Source organism: Giraffa tippelskirchi, chromosome 5, assembly GCF_054371585.1.
Source record: "Giraffa tippelskirchi isolate mGirTip1 chromosome 5, T2T-mGirTip1v1.2.pri, whole genome shotgun sequence".
Lineage (NCBI taxonomy): Eukaryota > Metazoa > Chordata > Mammalia > Artiodactyla > Giraffidae > Giraffa > Giraffa tippelskirchi.
In genome coordinates this window covers 45991290-46009910 of record NC_137279.1, presented here as the reverse complement: position 1 = coordinate 46009910, position 18621 = coordinate 45991290, and the positions used below count along the sequence as shown (strand labels likewise).

The 18621-nt window shown below is 41.3% G+C and overlaps 1 long non-coding RNA gene across 1 annotated transcript; it reads right to left on the bottom strand.

The window, feature by feature from the left end:
* Positions 1-1853: 1853 nt before the first annotated feature.
* Positions 1854-14409, bottom strand: LOC145507074 (uncharacterized). The gene is made up of 3 exons (XR_014054544.1): positions 14205-14409; positions 4181-4410; positions 1854-3835 (listed from the first exon to the last, which is right to left on the bottom strand). It is a non-coding gene; the product is annotated as an uncharacterized LOC145507074 (long non-coding RNA).
* Positions 14410-18621: the final 4212 nt, after the last annotated feature.

The following is an 18621-nucleotide window of genomic DNA, read 5'->3' as shown; positions in this document are numbered from 1 at the left end:
CTAGAACACTTGGGCTTCAGTAGTTGCTACATGTGGGCCCAGTAGTTACAGCTCATAGGCTTAGCTGCCCTGCACGGCATGTGTGATCTTCCCAGACCAGGGATTGAACTGGTGTGCCCTGCATTACAAGGAAGATTCTTAACCATTGAACCACCAGGGAAGCCCAGCAAAGTTCTTTTTAAGAATAATTATCTGCAGGAGCAGGCCCACATTGGCTTGACCCCAGCTCTGAGTTATTAAGTGCAGAATTTCCCCTTTAATAGGAAATGTCAGGAATAGGTGGTAGGAGTAGAGGAGATTCTCCACTCCCAGCACACTCCCCAGGCTGTAGCCCCTGCTAGGGGTGCTGGGCTGTGGGAGGAGATGGCTGGGAGCAGGGCTTCTAGTTCCTTCCAAGTTCCCACCAGTGGCTCAGTGGTGAAGAACCCATCAGTCAATGTAGGAGCTGAGACTTGGGTTTGATCCCTGGGTCGGGAAGATCCCTTGGAGGAGGACATGGCAACCCACTCTAATATTCTTGCCAGGAGAATGCCATGGACAGAGAAGACTGGTGGGCTACAGTCCATGGAGTAACAAAAGAGTTGGTCATGACTTAGCAGTCGACAAAACAACAACAACCCTGAGTGGGCAGAGGAAAGACACAGATGAAAACAAGAAGTGCCATCTAGAACAGCAAAGATATATTCTTTGTCAAAATAGGTGGCCAGGTTAGCCATTCTCTGATAGACATTAGGTCTTCAGACCATTTCTGCTGGTGTTGGGAGCTGTGGCCCTGCCACGTGACTTTGGAGAAATGGGCTCCCTAGTGGCAGTTTCAGTCTCCTCCTGGGGCGGGCCCAGGCGTTCCCAGGACCCCATCTCATTAGGGGACGAGAGCGGGCAAGCCATTTCATGTTGTCTGCGAGAGGCCTTGGGGTTGGGGCGGGGGTGGTCGCAGCATTTCAGGTAGAGGTCAGGCGTTCCCTCTGATCCAGGGCCACGTCAGGTGACGAACTCCCAAGATGTGTTTTCATTTTCAACTCTCCGTCTAGGGACCAGACCTCAGTTCATCCTCAAGGGGAATCTGAAATAGGGAGAGAGGGGGACTTGGGTTCTGACAAGACTGGGAAGATTCACTGTTTTCAGATTTTTTCAGGGGCAGTGATAGAGGATGTGGATGGTAAATTTCTGAGCTGCAGGAAACTGCCCATCCCAGCCTCTCCTTTCAGGAGGGCCGGCTCCCTGCTGAGAGGGGTTGTAGCTTCCCACTCCGCCACCCCCTCCCCCCACACCTCTCAACAGACTCACCATTTTTAAGATTTTCTGTCTGTAAAATAAGGACATGGTATGATAGTTTCAAAAGAGTCTCGGGCTGAGTGCTTGGAGAGTCAGGGCTTTTTGGGGGGTGGGGAGGTGGTGATTTTATTTTAAAAATTTAATCAGTTCTGACCACTTCTAATAGAAAGAATTAATTCTTTGTCATATTGGGTGCTAAGTTATTTTCCAGTTTTGGTTTGGAGAGAAGAAGTAGCTTCAGTCATGTCTGACTCTTTGTGACCCTATGGGCTATAGCCCGTCAGGCTTCTCTGTCCATGACAAGGAGATTCTCCAGGCAAGGATACTGGAGTGGGTTGCCACGCCCTCCTCCAGGGGATCTTCCCGACCCAGGGATTGAACTCGCATCTCTTATATTTCCTGCATTGGCAGGTAGGTTCTTTACCACTAGTGCCACCTGGGAAGCCCAGGTTTTGGTTTACCTTTTAATTTTTTTTTGAAAAAATAAGCAATTAATGTAGTTAATTCTAGAAATACTTTTCATGATTTTTTTATATTGTTTTTTCCTTTTCATACAGAGACCAAGCACTCATGTATTATTTTTAATGGTTTTATTCTTTACACTTAAGTTTTAAAATATTACCTGTGTTTTTAAAATTCAAAATTAATACATACCCACTAAAAAATTCAACTAGTGTATGTGTGTGTATATATAATTTTCAGGAGAAATTAAAATGCCACATTTACACCCAGTCCCGTTACCTTCCCCAGAGGCAACTACTATTAACAATTGATGTGTAAATTCTTTCGACTTTCTTTAAATCTGTGGCATATGCACGTGCACGTGTATGTGGCATTTATTTTTACGTAAGTGAAAACACACACACACAAGTATACATAGCATTCTACGGCTTGGTTTTCTTCATACAACACTAGCTCTTGGAGATCTTTCCATGCCAGTGCACAGAGCTGTACCTTATTCTTTTTAATTGCATGGTATTACGTATTATACATGTACTGTAATTTACAACTGACTTTTAAATTCATCTAACTTTTGTGTCAGTGAATGGTGTGAGATGAGGATCCAAATGGATTTCCCTCCCCCAAAGAGCTGATTTTCCCAACAGCAACCCTTTCCCGTGTGTTGGGGAGAGGGGATGTTTTAATTTATAGCCTGCTTTCTAAGTCAGCACAGTGGACAGTAATTTCTAAAGATAAGGATGGCAAAATGTGCATGCCCCTCTCTGGTTAGAAAGTGTATTCCCGTATGGCTCATATTTGATCTCACAGTGACTCTATGGCACCTGAAGTTACTATTTTTAAAATTTTATGCCTGAACAGGCGAGATGTAAGGTATAAGGGGTGAGGTCAAGGGACCGCCTACAGTCACACAACGAAATGTGGACTGGGGCTTGTATTCAGGTCTGCTCATGTCCAACTCTGAGCTCTCCTGGCCCCTGAGGCCAGGACCAGGAGGAGTTTCAGCACGTCAAAGCCATGAAGAGGGTGAGCACCTCTTTCTTCTTCCTCCCTGCCACCTACTCTTCTTCCTTCTTTCTTTCAACAATTATTTATTGAGTGTCCTCAGTGTGACAGGCACTGTGCTAGGGTTTGCCACAGAAAAGCTTCAGAACTTTCAGAAACTGCTTCTTCTCAGTTTCAGCTGCTTCATCTGAATACATGATCTATGAGATACGTTTAAGCCCCATGATTCTATAAACAAAGTTTCTTCCAATTAACCAGGAAATTAAATTCAGCAAATCACCCATTTCCCGAAACATTTTGTTTAAAATCAAGGATTTACTGTATTATTTGGAGATCTGCTTAGGCTCCCAGCACTGGAAGGGATTCTACACAATCTCTTGTTCTGTCTGGCCTCTTGCAGGTGATTGATACATTTTTCAGGAGAAATGTCTCCTAGTCTCTCTGCTTCTGTTTAAAACAACAAATGTTTATTATTTCACAATCTCTGTGGAGCAGAAATCTGAGCATGACTTAGCTGGGTTTCTCTGGCCCCGGGTCTCCCCAGGCTGCATTGTCTTGCCCTGGGGGAGGACCAGTTTCCAAGCGCACTCACTGGCTGTGAGTAGGACTTGCTGGCAGGATTCTGCTTCTCGCTGGCTGGTGGCTGGAAGCATTAATTCCTTGCTCTGAGAGCCTTTCCCACAGGGCAGCTCCCAATGTGGGATATAACATGAGAACTGACTTTCTTTAGAGCAAGCGAGTGAGAGAAGATGCGTCCAAACAGAAGCCACAGGACTTTTGCACCTCACTTTGGACGTACGAGCCCATCACCTCTGCCACTTGAGGTGGGAGCAATGGGGCCTGCTGACTTTGAGGCTGCCAGTCACTGTAGGAATCGCTGCTCCTCAGCAGAGGTCTAGAGAGGATAAGAAACTGCTCAGTTGTACAAGTGGCCGTGGAGATGCTGGAGGATAGCCCGGTAGACTGGCTGCCAGGTTGCTCTCAGCCTTGCTCTGCTCTCCTGCCTCCCGGTTGGAAGGCAGAGTGGACGGGCCCCTGTACTTAGGTTCAGTAGGTCTGGGCTGCATGGGGAAAGTCTGACTGGGGCTGGCATCTCCTTTGGGAAACGAACAGAGGAAAAGCTTTCATTAGCTTAGTTATAATAGGTTTTGTGTTAAAATCTGAAATACATGGACCTAATAATGATTTTCCCAAAGAAGGAGTGCAAGAGAATAATAGAGAAGGGTACACGTCCCCCACGTGGCTCAGTGGTAAATAATCCACCTGCCAGGGCAGGGGCCTCAGAAGACACTGGGTCGGGAAGATCCCCTAGAGGAGGAAATGGCCACTGACTCTAGTATTCTTGCCTGGAAAATTCCATGGACCGAGGAGCCTGGTGGGCTACAGTACATAGGGTCGCAAAGAGTTGGACACCACTGAGAGACTGGACACATAAACTCACCTCCCAAACATTCTTTCCCCCGGTCCTTTACTTTCCCTCTTCAGAAGCAGTCCCAGGTACCACATTCTTGTGCATCCTTCCAGAGATATTCTGTGCATGTACAAGCTGGTGGGCACAGCCCTTCTTTTTAAATACACACATGAGAATAAGAAGTATTCCCTGAGTATCTCCCAGAGTAGGAGATGATAAGGATTCATCCAGTATTTATTAAAAAACAGCAAACAGAAGTCCTACAAATCAAGAAGAGACAGATGATAAGATAATCTAACAAGAAAATGGACTAAAGACATTTTGCAAAGGAGGAAAGGCACATGGCCACTACATACAAGTTGATGCCAGACTTTACCTGTCCAAATCACAGTGAGACACAAGCACGTCTCATAGTGCAATGAGGATATGATGGGTGGAGAGCAATAAGAGTTGCTGCCCACAGTGTGTGTGCCTCAGTTTCCCCACAGCTCCATCAGCATGTGGAGTTGTCATTGCATCTTGTTTTCACTGTCCTCACAGGTGCTCACGACCATTCTAGATTGTTCCCTTAAAAAATGCTATTGCTAAAATTTGTTTTGAAAAGCAATGAATATATAACATGTGGAACTTCTGTTTCTTTGTGAGAATAAGAAGATTTGATCAGAGCACTTTGATTTCAACTCTGATTTGTTTGTTTGAGATTTTCCTTTTTTTAAGAAAAAATAAAAACAGGCAAAGCCCTCTATGCATTCTTTCACATTCCGTTTCCACTGGCTCAGAGATAATGGCTTATTCTGAATTTGCTTATCACTTCCACAAATATTTTAATGTTATTTCTATGCATAATAATATATAATACTGGTTTTCATGTTTAAGGCTGTATCTACATGTTATCATACTGTACATATCATCAGGCAGTATGTTTTTCTTCTTTTTTAAAAAATTCGACATGGTATCTTTGAGGGTTCTCTGTGTTAGTGTATATAGCTCTAGTCTATTCATTTTAACTACTGTGCAGTGTTCTGTTGAACCACAGTTTACTTACCCATCATCTCATCAGTGGGTTTAAGTTGTCTCCATTTCTCCCCTGTGCATCTCTGCAGTACATTTCTGTGTATCTCTAGGAGTGGAATTCCTGCATCAGATGTGTGTCTCTAACACTCTAGCCCTGTCCTTCAAAGGGCTGTGTTCACTCCCCCTGCAGCTTGTGAAAGGCCTCATTTCTTTTCTCTACCTCTTCACCAGCACTTAATATTGTTAGCTTTCTTCTGTTTGTTAATCTGCTTGGTGGGAAATGGTATTTCAGTGGTGACTTAATTGGCAATTTCCTGATTACTGGCTTGGTTAATCATCATTTTGTATGCGCATTAGCCACTGGGTGTCCTGTTGTGAAAGGTGCATCCTTATCTCTTGTCCATTTTTTTCAACTAGATTGTTTGTTTTTCTTACTGACTTGTAAGCGTTCTTCAAATATTCTAGATTTTCATCCCGTTTCACTTGTCCAGATCACAAATATCTTCCCTCGTCTTCATGGTCTGCAATTTGCCTTCTGATTTTGCTTGAGATTTTTTTTTTTTGATAAAAGTTATTAATAGCAATATAGTCAAATTTGTCAACCTTTTTCTTTATGACTTGTTTTTTGTACCTAGTTTGGAAATCCTTCCCTACTCTGAAAATGTAAAACTATTCTCTTCTGTTTTCTTCTAAAAGTTTTGATATATTTTTCACTTAGGTATTTAATGCATAAGTAATTCCTTTAAAAAATTTATATTAAGGATCTGTCTGCTTTTATTTTGTTTTTCCAAATGAGATAACCTATTGACTGAGTATCGTTTATTAAATAGTTTATTTTTTCCTTACAGATTCAAAATGCCATTTGTATCATATACCAAGTTTACAAATATGCCTGGACCTGTTTCCCAACCTCTGTCTGTTCCTTTTCTGTTTGTTTTTTTGTCCTTTGTGCTGATACCAAGTCCAGAACAGTAGGCTAATAAACATTTAAAATATTCGATAGGCTTGTTGCTGTTCCTTGTTCTTTGTTTTCAAAATTGACTGTAGCTGTTCTTGGCCTTTTGTTCTTCCATATGCACTTTTTGATCAGTATGTCAGGTTTTATCTAAACCCACAAGGTACAGAGAAATGTAGACAATCTGTGCATAATTGACATATTTATGGTATGTGGTCTTCTCGTCCATGAATGTGATCTAGTTCTCTATTCAGGCTTCCTTTTATGCCTTTTGATAACATTCTGTAACTTTCTTCAAAGGATCTTGAACATTGTTAGAGGGAAATGTGCCCTTTGATCATGATTTCTGTGAGGAAGAATTTTCCCCAAGCAGACTTTCTTCTTTCACCCACTTCACCTGGGAGAGTTGCATTGACTCATCGAGTGTCAAATTTGCAAAGACTAACTCAGTTCAGTTCTATCCTGTTTACTTTCAGGGAATAAGAAGCCTGTAGTGAGCAGGCAATTTTCTTGTTCTTCCAAAGCAGGCTGTTTTTCGCTGAAAGTTCTGTTGAATATAAGTTGTGACAATAGCATCCTTCTCTCATTGCTGACATCAGAGAAAAAGCTTCCACATTTTTTTTTTTTCCCATTGTGATGTTTCCTACAGGTTTTTGGTAGATACCTTGTATTAGACCCTCTAAGTGCCATGGGTTTTTGTTTTTTTAATCAGGAATGGATGTTGAATTTTATAAAATTATTTTCTATACTTATTGAAGTAATTGTATGTTTTCCTCCTTTATTTTGTTTACAGGTGAATTAAATTGATTTTTTTTACTTGTAACTTTGAATTTTGGTGAGATTTAAAACTTACATAAAAAATTTATTTGTACAAGGACTACTCATAACTCTTTACCCGTATGTATACACACACATACCCAGTTGTTTGCATTTTGCCTCATTTGTTTTATCATTCTATATATTCACATATGTATATACATATATATGTTACTTATTTTTCTGAACCAGTCTAGACTAGATTGGAGATATTGTGAAACTTTACCCCTAAACACTTCAAATGTATATTTATTAAGAATAAAGACATTCTCTTATATAACTGAAGTTCATTAATCAAGTTAGGAAATTAAGCACTGATCCATGACTATTCCTCTGTGTGAATGTTAAACTAACCTTACATTCTTGGAATAAACCAATACAATATGACATTTTTGTCCTTATTATACATATGCCATGGGATTTTATTGGCTTAAAAAAAAACCATGTATTTATGAGAGAACTTGGGCCTGTAATTATCTTCTTGCTCAGTTTTAAAAAGTTGGGAAGTATTCTCTTTTTTTTCCACTCCCTGGAAGAGTTGTAAACAACTGATACTATTTCTTCTTTAAATTTTATAAAGAATTTACCCTTGAAGAAGAGAGAAGGTTTTAAATTTGGGATTCAGTTTAGTAGATACAAGACCAGATTTTCTCTATTTTTGTGTCCATTTAGTAAATGATTTTTAAATTGTCATTTAATCTAATTTTCTGGTTTATTGTCATAAAGTTGCTCATAATATTATTCTATTGTCTTTTAAATATATGAGGATATATAATTATGTCCTCTTTTTCATTCCTAATATTTTTATTTATGCCTTCTCTCTCTTCTCCCCCTTGATTAGTCTTACTATGAATTTATTAATTTTATTATTCTTTAAATAACCAACTTTGGCCATGCTGTTTCTCTTCTACATATTTGCTTCCAGTTTTTTAACTCCTATTTTTCTGTTTTTAATTTCTTCTTTTTGCTTTCTTTGGATTTAATTTGCTGCTCTTTTTCTTTTCTTAACTTCTTAAGATTAATTCTAAGAACATTGATTTTCAGCATTTTTTTCTTTCCTAATAAATACTTTTCAGGCTATAATTTTTTTTTTAAACACAACTTTAGCAGCTTTCCATACAATATTCATCATAATTTCAAAATACTTTCTAATGTCTATTAAAATTTCTTCTTTGACTCAAATAATGTAGCAGTTTATTACTTAACTCCTAAATATATGTAGAGATTTCTAGTTTTATGTAATTGATGTTTAGTTTAATTTTACTACAGTCAGAGAATATACTTATATGACTTCTATGCCTTCACATTTTTTGAGACTTTCTTTATGGTAATATTCTTTCTTTATTGTATGTGTACATATACTTTTTCTCTGTGTTATAGGTAAATTACTCAATATTGCTTTCCAATTAACATTTTTTCTATAGTATCCAGTCTAGAGTTGATCTTATATAATGAATTTTTTTAATTAATATTTTTTGTATCCTGAGCCTTAGAAAGTTAACTCTTTTTCATATATTCCTGTTCTTCTTTTATTTCTTACCTTTTCACATTTCCCTGGTCTTTTAAAATGAAAATTATTATTTAATTTATGTCTTTTTGCATTATAAACATATATATTTAAATTTTAAAAAGTCTTTTCTAGGCTAGTTCATAGCTTTGATTTAATAATAAATGAATTCACATTTATATCCCGGTTTCATTCTCATTGGATTTCTCCTTTGGCTTGGGATTTGGGTTTGTGTACTTATTGTGAGTGGGAAATTTTTTGCTTATGTTTTTTCTTTCTCTCTCCACCATATCCCATGCATATTTTCCTCTTCCTATAGTGATTTTGGGGCTTCCCAGGTGGCTCAGTGGTAAAGAATCCGCCTGCAATGCAGGAGATGAGGGTTTTATCCCTGAGTCTGGAAGATCCTCTGGAGGGGGAAATGGCAACCCACTCTAGTATTCTTTCCTGGGAAATCCCTGGGCAGAGAAGCCTGGTAGGCTACAGTCCATGGGGTCACAAAGAGTCAGAGATGACTGAATATGCACACACACACACCCATAGTGATCTTAACAGTTGTTCAGAGCTGTTGTGATCCTGCCGCTAATCCTAAACCATTTCCACTATTTCAACATTTTCTTTTCATTGTAATATTGGGATATCATGTTCACAGTTACTAAATTTGATTGAGATTCTTTGTTGTAAAGCCTTTTTCTGTCTTTCTGTCTTCCCTAGCCAAAGCCCCAAACACTATCTTGTCAGCAGCTTAATTTTACAGATTTCTTTCCTCCCAGTTCTTGCTTTCCTCAATGAAAATGACTCTAGTTCCCCTCTCACATGGAGCACTAGTAATCCCCTCAATCTGCAGGAGAGAAATTCTAGATCATTGCTACCTGCAGGCCTGGTTTCAGCTGCTGCTCACCACCTTTTGTTTCTATTGTGCTCAGAAACTCAGTCATGTCCAACTCTTTGCAACCCATTGGACTGTAAGCCTGCCAAGCTCCTCTGTCCATGGAATTTCCCAGGCTAGAATACTGGGGTAAATTGTCATTTCCTTCTCCAGGGGATTTTCCCATCCCAAGGATCAAACCTGTGTCTCTAACGTCTCCTGCATTAGCAGGCAGATTTTTGACCATTAGCGAGAGGCCAATTATTTTGCTTCTGTTTTGTCTCTTACCTGACATTACTATGCCTTTGCAGCAAAGGGGGTGTGAGACATAGCATGAACTCACTGAACTGACTCGATTGAGGTTCTATCCTGATTGAATTACTCAGTATTCTTCTTCTAGTCAATGTCCCCCTTTCGGTCTCGTAGTTCTGGATATGGCCTTGATGCTGAACTTGGGTGATAGCAGAAGACTCCTTCTACTCTCAGCTGCCAAAGGGTTTTGTGCGCTATCTCTCGGGGAACTTTGCCTGGAAAGGAGATGTCAGCTGCAAAGGCCTTAAGCCTTCCCTGTAGGGGTGGTCACGGAGGAGAGAGAGGTATGGAGGACAAGCTTCTTCTCCACCCTGCTCTGCTCTACCAAACTTCCCAGAGAAAAACAACTTTTTAATGGCCAGAAACATAGATATGGAAATATTGAAAAGACTAAGCCATTAGTTGCCTACATAGTGTCACTTTTTTAATATTTCTTATGATACTGTAAAAAAAAAAAATGTCAAAAATTCCCAGTTAGAAAATAAAAATAAACATTATAAACTTTTTTTAATGTAAATAACTAGGATATGGGGAATTGGAATTAAATTTTTCTGCTATAGTTATTTTATATTACTTGCTGCTGATGAATTTTGCCTAAAGAATATTTGAAAAATTGCATATTTAAATGATCTAGCTTGTATATTAATTGGTTCATGAGATTTTTTAAATAAAAAGTTTCTAGTGAGTTTGAATTATAACTAAATTGGTACATGGTATAGAACTCTTTAATTGGAAAAAATACAGATCAACTTTTTTTCTAAGATAAAGCTGAACATAACAGCCGGTTCAGTGTCAACTGTCTCTTTAGAGCCTGTTAACACAGTATAGAGGTACATTCAATTTTGTGTGTGTATATATATGACTACAAGGGGTTAAAACCCAGGTTCTCTTAATTCTGAGAGCATGTGGTGGCCAGCCCAGAGCCAGATTGAGCCATGTTAATTTCCCAGAAGATTTCAAAGAATTATCTTTTGAAAAGGGGAAGTTTGGCTAATAAAAACCAGGATAACCTCTGGCAGTCACATGGAGAAGAATAGAAACAAATTACTCCTGGCTTGTTCGACATTGTTGCTGGGGGCTTTCTCTGGCTAAACCAGACTGCTCTGTTTTTCTTTACTCCAAAGAGGGAAGTTATTTCAGTAATGTCCTGAGAAAGGTAGGAGCTCAAAGTTGTGCCAAGTGCTCATCTGTGTCTTCTCTTTTTAGGTTCAGTTCTTTGGGAAGCATGTGAAGACTGTCAGGGCTTTCATGCCATTGGGTCCTGGGTTTGAATTCCTGTTTTGCCACTGATATCCAGGAGATCAGAGAAATTTAAGTTTCCACTCTGAGCTTCAATATCTGCATCTCTTAAGGAAGATAATTCATACCTACCTCATGACCATGATGATGTAGAATTGGATATGATAAGGGCTGTGATGTGTAGGTACTGAAAAAAATGCATAGGGATTCCCAGATTCCTCCTCTTCTTTTCCTCTCTGACAGTTCCTGAAGTCTCACCTCTCTTGTAAGTAGATTCTTAAAAGTTGGAGCCGGGTGATTGATACAGGTTTTGTGTGAAGATTAAGGAATTTTAAAATAAAATCTTGGTTGTCTATTGGCTGTATAACAAATTATGCTCTGCCCCTAACCTTATAGTTTGAAACAACCATTTCACTGTGCTCACAGATTCTGTAGGTCAGGAATTCAAAAAGAGCATAGCTCCATGACGCTATGGCCTCAGCTGGGAGAACTCAAGGCTGGGAGAAGAAATCCTGTGTTGGTATCTTCACTCATGTTCTCTGCCCAGTGAGCCCTCACATTATGAGCACTTATACATGGCAGCTCCATGTGGCTTGGGCTTCCTCACAGTATGGCCATGCTATGTCACTTCATTCATGTCCAACTCTTTGCAACCCGCCAGGCTCCTCTGTCCATGGGATTCTCCAGGCAAGAATACTGGAGTGGTTTGCCATTTCCTCCTCTAGGAAATGTTCTCAACCCAGGGATCAAATCTGGGTCTCATGTCTCCTCCATTGGCAGGGGGATTCTTTACCACTAGTGCTACCTGGGAAGCAGTGGCCTTTATTGTATGGCAACCAAGGGTCTGAAGGCAAGTTTCCTGAGAGAACCAGGCAAAAAACTGTAACACTTTCCTGGTCCCAACTTTGGGAGTCGCATCATATCACTGCTGTGAGTCTCAAGCCCCTGCAAGTTCAAGAGGAGGAAACAGACTCCACCTCTTAATGGGAGGAGCGTCAAGATCACATCGTAAGAACATGTGAAATGGGAGCTATTGCTATAGACTCTTTGGAAAATACAATTTGCCACAGGGGTGAGGCAATAATGTTAAGTCCTCCAACTTTTTGACTAGATCAGATAGGAGTGTGAAAGATAGATTTGAGGAGAACATCTACAAGGCCATTGACACAATGATTCAGGCTGAAATAATGAATGGAGAAAAGGGAAAGTAGAGTAGCACATTGAGATAGGGTCAGTCTCATGCAGGCAATGAAGAAGAAAATGAAAAGGGGAAAAAGCAGTCAAGAGACTCTGAGATTTTGACCATGGATGCTCAGAAGGGTGGCACTGCCATTACATGAAATACAGAAGTCACAGAGAAAAGCAGGAACCTCCTCTTCCCTCTCTACTGACCACAGACTTGCTAATCTTCCAACAACTCACAAACATAAGTCTCAATCTAATTTGCATACACTCTCTTTGCTTTTCACAGATCTGCATGTTAGTTCTGATATCGAGGTCTCAGTAAGTCCCTAAGAGGCTGGAATGATGACTCTTTGAGACACGACATCAAGGGCTATAACTGGAAATGAAGCCATTTATGAATCTGGTTTTGCATCAAGATCTTGTGTTAACTAAGCTTTCCTATTATAACTAAAAATCCAGGAAGAAACAACTGCCCATGTGGAGCTTCTACAAAATGTTTTAATACCATCATGAAAGGTATGATCCAAACATTCCCTGGGGAAGGATTTCAGGGTTTTTTTTATAGTATTATCTGTCCTTGGAGATCAGGCCCTTAGGAAAGCCAGGCTTGATCACATTTTCAAGGTTCTATTGGCAGTATCCTCTTCCCTGGTCTCTGCTATCCAGGGTACAGAGATGTTTTAAGTAATGGTTTAACTTCACTTCATTCCAGAGAATTTGGGATTCACAAGAGATGTTGCAATGAAGTTAGTTTTAAGATCATTTAAGAACATTCCAGGGCTTCCCGGGTGGCTCAGTGGTAAAGAATCCATCTGCCAATGCAGGAGACATGGGTTTGATCCCTGATCTAGGAAGATCGCACATGCTGTGGTGCCAACTAAGCCAGTGTGCCACAACTATTGAGCCTGTGGTCTAGAATCTTGGAGCCACAACTCAACTGTGCCCATATGCTGCAATTACTTAAGCCTGTGGAGCTTGTAGAACCCTGCTTACCACAGCTCGAGAGTAGCCCCTACTCGCTGCAACTAGAGAAAAGACCGCGCAACAACAAAGACCCAGCACAGCCAAAAACAAATGAATAAATAAATAAGATTATATATTAAAAAAAATTCTAAATGAGTGCTATCCTTCTCCTAGTGGCCAGGGGAGGCTAAGCAATTACTCCAGAGAAATCAACATTGCTCAGACATTTCAAGAACTGGCCTTTAGGAACTGTTTTTGAAGTCACTCCACAAACCATCTTCACTATATTCTTTGTTTTTGACGCCAATTGCCTTACCCACTTTTATTTGTAAGTGACAGGGATTAACTCAATTTAAGTGAAAAAAGCAAATTTATTGATTCCCATAGCTGGAAAGGCTGGAGCAAATCAGCATCAGGCGTGACTGGATTTAGGGGTTTAAATGGTATCGTCAAATCTCTGCCTCTTTCAGTTCTCTCTGTAAGATCACCTCATTTTCTATCATTGCAGTTGACTTCCTGTATGTGCCAAGCAGGATGGCTACCCCAAGACTACTCCATCCCAGTTTAGTAACCTCTAGGAAAGGACAGCCTGCTCCCCACTAATCCTCACTTCCCCGTTCCCACCATTGTTCTCATATCAATCCCAGGCAGGACTCTCTTTGTCCCAGACTGAGGCCGCACGTCCATGACTGTGGCTAGGAGGGAAAGATTTGTCCCCAGGAAAAAAATTTTAAAAAGCAGGCAAAGCACGTGCTCTGGGAAGACAAAAATAGTAGTGGCCAGTGGCTGTCTCATCTGCTTTGGTCAGCAATCTTGACACTGATTAACCTTTAATTGTTCCCAAAACCAACCCTGGGAGCTTGTTAGAAATGCAGACTCTCAAGATCCATCCCTGCCCTACTGAATCAGAGCCTGCAGTTCAGCAAGTTCCTCTGTGAGTCTCATGTACATTGCGTTTGGAAACAGCTGGGCCAGAGGAGAAAGGCAGGGCAATGACTTTGAAGGAGCTTTCCAAAAAGGACGTCTGCTCGTGGCAGCATGACTAGAACAGGCACCCAGCCTGCCTGGGTTAATAACACAAGGAAGGTAGCAGGGCTGGCACCACACCGGTGTCCCCATCAAGGATGCAAACACAAGACTGTGGTTCAAGATCAGAAGCAGACCCAGTGAAGGAGGTGATGCTCATTCTGCTCACCTTTTGAACCAGGCACTCCTTGAGCTCCCAGAGTTCCTGGGTGGTCCATGTCTGCGGTGCCTTCAGGGGCTTTGACAGAGAAGAGCAGAAAGCTTCAAAGCAGGAATGTCCACTCCAGGGCTCTTATAATGCAGGCTAAAGCTGACGTGACTTTGCTCTCTCTCTCTCTTTAAAACAGACCTTTACTGCAGTCAGTCATTAGAATGATTCTGAAATTTGGATCCGATCTACTTGCAAATAGAGCCACTTCATGCATAAAAGTTTATGCAAACCACAATCATACCTAGACAGACTTTGCCCTTTCCCCAGCACATTAGTCATAGGAATTGGATGTAGAAATTAAGTAAATTCTCAGTCAGCTCAAGCAGTTCCCCTCTCACTTACTTACTTTCAATCGAGTATTTCTGTAAGAAGGGTTGCAGAAATGAAAGCCAGTGGAAGTGTAGTTAGATAGAAAGGTTTAGAGGACTCGAGGTCTGGGCCAGAAACTGAAATTGCTTCCTGCTGCCTGTCTTGAGGCCACGAGGCCTTGGAAACACAACACTGGAATGCAACACAGGCTGTAATCCAAAGTGATGGGGAGCAGACTTCCCTGGGTCTCCAGGCTACTCTGACCTTTCAGGGATGGTTCTCCCAAACAGATTATTCCCTTGCATGCATCCCCTCAGGTGGCCACACAATCCTGAGAACTCGAGAGATGCCTTTGCATGCAGAATCCTACCAAGTCCTGGAGTGTGGGGTAAGGACGTGGTTTCCAGAATCAGACTCACTGTGTTTGAATCCTTTTTGCCACTTACAGATGCACAATACTAGGCAAATTACATAATTCAATCTCTTCAACTATAAAATAGGGTTGGCAATAGGATCATTGTGAGGATTAGATGAAAAAATGTGTAAGAAACGAGGTGTCAGAGCATGTGTCTTTTCCTGAGTACCTGGAACAGAGGAGGCATCGACACTGGATGTTAAAGCACTTAGCTCTCAGCCCAGAGCATGGTAAGTGCTTAAATCGCAGTAGCTGTTATTATTCCCTAACCTTTATTCAGTTCTGGTTTGATAGTTTCCCTCAAGATGCTGCATGCTCAGCACCTGCATTCCATTCACGTAAGATGAATGTGAATTAACGTGACCTCAGTATTGAGAATTTCATGACATCCTTTTCTTGAGATAATTGGACACACTCTGAGGCTTTAGTGAAATGTGGCGTCCTGAACAAATTTAGAATTCTCAATATGTAGTTACTGGTCTTGATCACATTAGGAAGAAGGTTCTGGCACCCACACTCATTCTCTCAGGTTCTTGTGGCTCCTCTTGTAAATAACCTCTTCCTGTGCACAAGCAAACAGGACTCAGGGGACTTGAGCTCATGATTCTCTTAGAGAGATCACTTTATTCCCTCTGGCTATTTTTAGTACTGGGCCTGTGCTCACTCACAACAAGTATTTGGGTTTCTGGCCTGGGTTAATTTTTCTTTTATTCATTCTACACAGTTGTTGAGCACCTCACCTGGAACAGGCAGGATGCCATGTATAGTTCAGTTCAGTCGCTCATTTGTGTCCGACTCTTTGCAACCCCACGGACTGTAGCACGCTAGGCCTCCCTGTCCATCAGCAACTCCTGGAGTTTACTCAAACTCATGTCCATTGAGTCGGTGATGCCATCCAACCATCTTATCCTCTGTCGTCCCCTTCTCCTCCTGCCTTCAATCTTTCCCAGCATCAGGGTCTTTTCTAATGAGTCAGCTCTTCGCATCAGGTGGCCGAAGTATTGGAGTTTCAGCTTCAACATCAGTCCTTCCAATGAATATTCAGGACTGATTTCCTTTAGGATAGACTGGTTGGATCTCCTTGCAGTCCAAGGGACTCTCAAGAGTCTTCTCCAACACCACAGTTCAAAAGCATCAATTCTTCAGAACTCAGCTTTCTTTATAGTCCAACTCTCACATCCATACATGACTACTAGAAAAACCATAGCCTTGACTAGATGGACCTTTGTTGGCAAAGTAATGTCTTTACTTTTTAATACACTGTCTAGGTTGGTCATAACTTTTCTTCCAAGGAGCAAGCATCTTTTAATTTCATGGCTGCAGTCACCACCTTCAGTGATTTTGGAGCCCCCCAAAAATACAGTCTCTCACTGTTTCCACTGTTTCCCCATCTATTTGTCATGAAGTGATGGGACCAGATGCCATGATCTTAGTTTTCTAAATGTTGAGTTTTAAGCCAACTTTTTCACTCTTCTCTTTCACTTTCATCAAGAGGCTCTTTATTTCTTCTTCACTTTCTGCCATAAGGGTGGTGTCATCTGCGTATTTGAGGTTATTGATATTTCTCCTGGCAATCTTGATTCCAGCTTGTGCTTCAACTAGCCTGGCATTTCTCATGATGTACTCTGCATATAGGTTAAATAAGCAGGGTGACAATATACAGCCTTGACGTACTCCTTTCCCTATTTGGAACCAGTCTGTTGTTCCATGTCCAGTTCTAGCTGTTGCTTCCTGACCTGCATACAGGTTTCTCAAGAGACAGGTCAGATGGTCTGGTATTCCCATCTCTTGAAGAATTTTCCACATTTTGTTGTGATCCACATAGTCAAAGGCTTTGGCATAGTCAATAAAGCAGAAGTAGATGTTTTTCTGGAATTCTCTTGCTTTTTCTATGATCCAACGGATGTTGGCAATTTGATCTCTGGTTTCTCTGCCTTTTCTAAATCCAGCTTGAACATCTGGAAATGTGCTGTGCACAGGAGGGAGTAAAAGTGTCAGCTTTAGGGAGCTGCTTTCCTGTCCAGCCTCCATCTCCATCATTCCCTTGGCCGCACTTGGTAACAAGCATGTAGAATTCTGTCCATCTTCTCTTTACTCAGTACGATCTCTTCCTCTCAAAGCATTCCCGGCCACTGGAAAGATTATTAGACTATCCCCCAGCTCTATTGCATCCTGAACTCATTTCCAAACCCAGGACTCACATCCTTAAGTCTGATGGACACCCTCCATAGCTGTGTCTCCTTCTCAGGTTCTTTTGTGTATCTCTTCCTGAACTAGAACCAGTTTCATTCCACCTGAATTTTTGAAGGGCCGTGTAAATTTGTGTTTGGGCTTGTTTGTTTCTATTTTTTTCCTTTAGTGGCAGTTTTTCCTGAGAATACCTTGGCCTTTCTTTTTCACTGATGTGCCCAAGCAAACCTCTCCCTCTAGAATATTCTGCTTATCTCACTTCCCTGCCTGCATCTGTTTGTTAACATGACCCATCCTAAAAGATTCAGTTCCAATATTTCCCAGGGAAGCCTTTGGAGCACAGCTTCATGTGCACCCAAATCTTCTCTTTTCGAATTCCCTGAGGTCTGCATGGCCCGAATCACCCCAGGTTCAGGGCTCTGTGTGTTTGCGTTGGGGTTATCTGGGTGCTATTTCTGTGTCCCCTTCCCCTTTGGGGAAGCCCCAAAAGGGCAGGGGGCATTCTGCATCTTTCTCACAGAGCCTCTAGCAAAGTTTTCATTAGCTGGATGACTATCGGTGACTGATTTACCTTCTGTGAAAAGGGAATCTTGTTGCCCAACCTCACAGAATAATTCATCAACAACCTGGTTCAGCATTGGATGTTTATACTTTCCTTGCTTACTCTTTGTGCTTCTTAGATATTCAACGCATATCTCCTGAATGAATGAGTTAATATGTGCATCAATCAGACAATCAGATGGTTTTCTATTCCAAAGTCCTCACAGCCCTGATTGATGCTGATGACATGATTATTACCCAAAACACTGTAACTGTGGACTAGTTCTTCTATTTCTCCATCTCAAGCATTGTTTAGGGCTTGGGGTAGGACAAAAGAGTAACTCAACATATACAAACACTGGCTGTTATTCTTTTAAACTTTTTCAAACCTGAGGGTAGAAAAAGACTGTTATATTGTTGTTTTAATTTCCATTTCTCTGATTACCAGTGATTTGAAATGCTTGTGAAAAAGCAACGGAAATATGTGCTTTAAACCACTTGAAGGCTGCTGAGTACTTCTGTGAGACACAAGGCACAGGCTTTAGAATGGCTGGGCAGGCAGGCTAATGCAACCAAATTCCCACCACTTCCCAGGTTGTGAGGTCACACAGAAGTTGGTAGACCAGTTGTGTGGCAAGAGAAGATGGGTGTTTCAGCCAGAGCAGCTCCCTAGCAAACCCCAGGAAGGCGCATGTGGTCCTCTGACCTGTCTGTGTTGTACTTTGTCACTGTCAGAAGCCGCAGCCTTCTACCGAGACACCCCTTCTTGGAAATCTCTCTCTTGCTCCCCGGATACTGGTAAGTGAGGTCTTAGCTTACTGGGAGAACCCTTGAGCCTGTCCCTCCTGCCCAGAGTCTGGACTTCACTCTTCAGGATCCAGGGAATGAGTGACCACCTTCCTTGAGTCCAGGGTTCGCCTT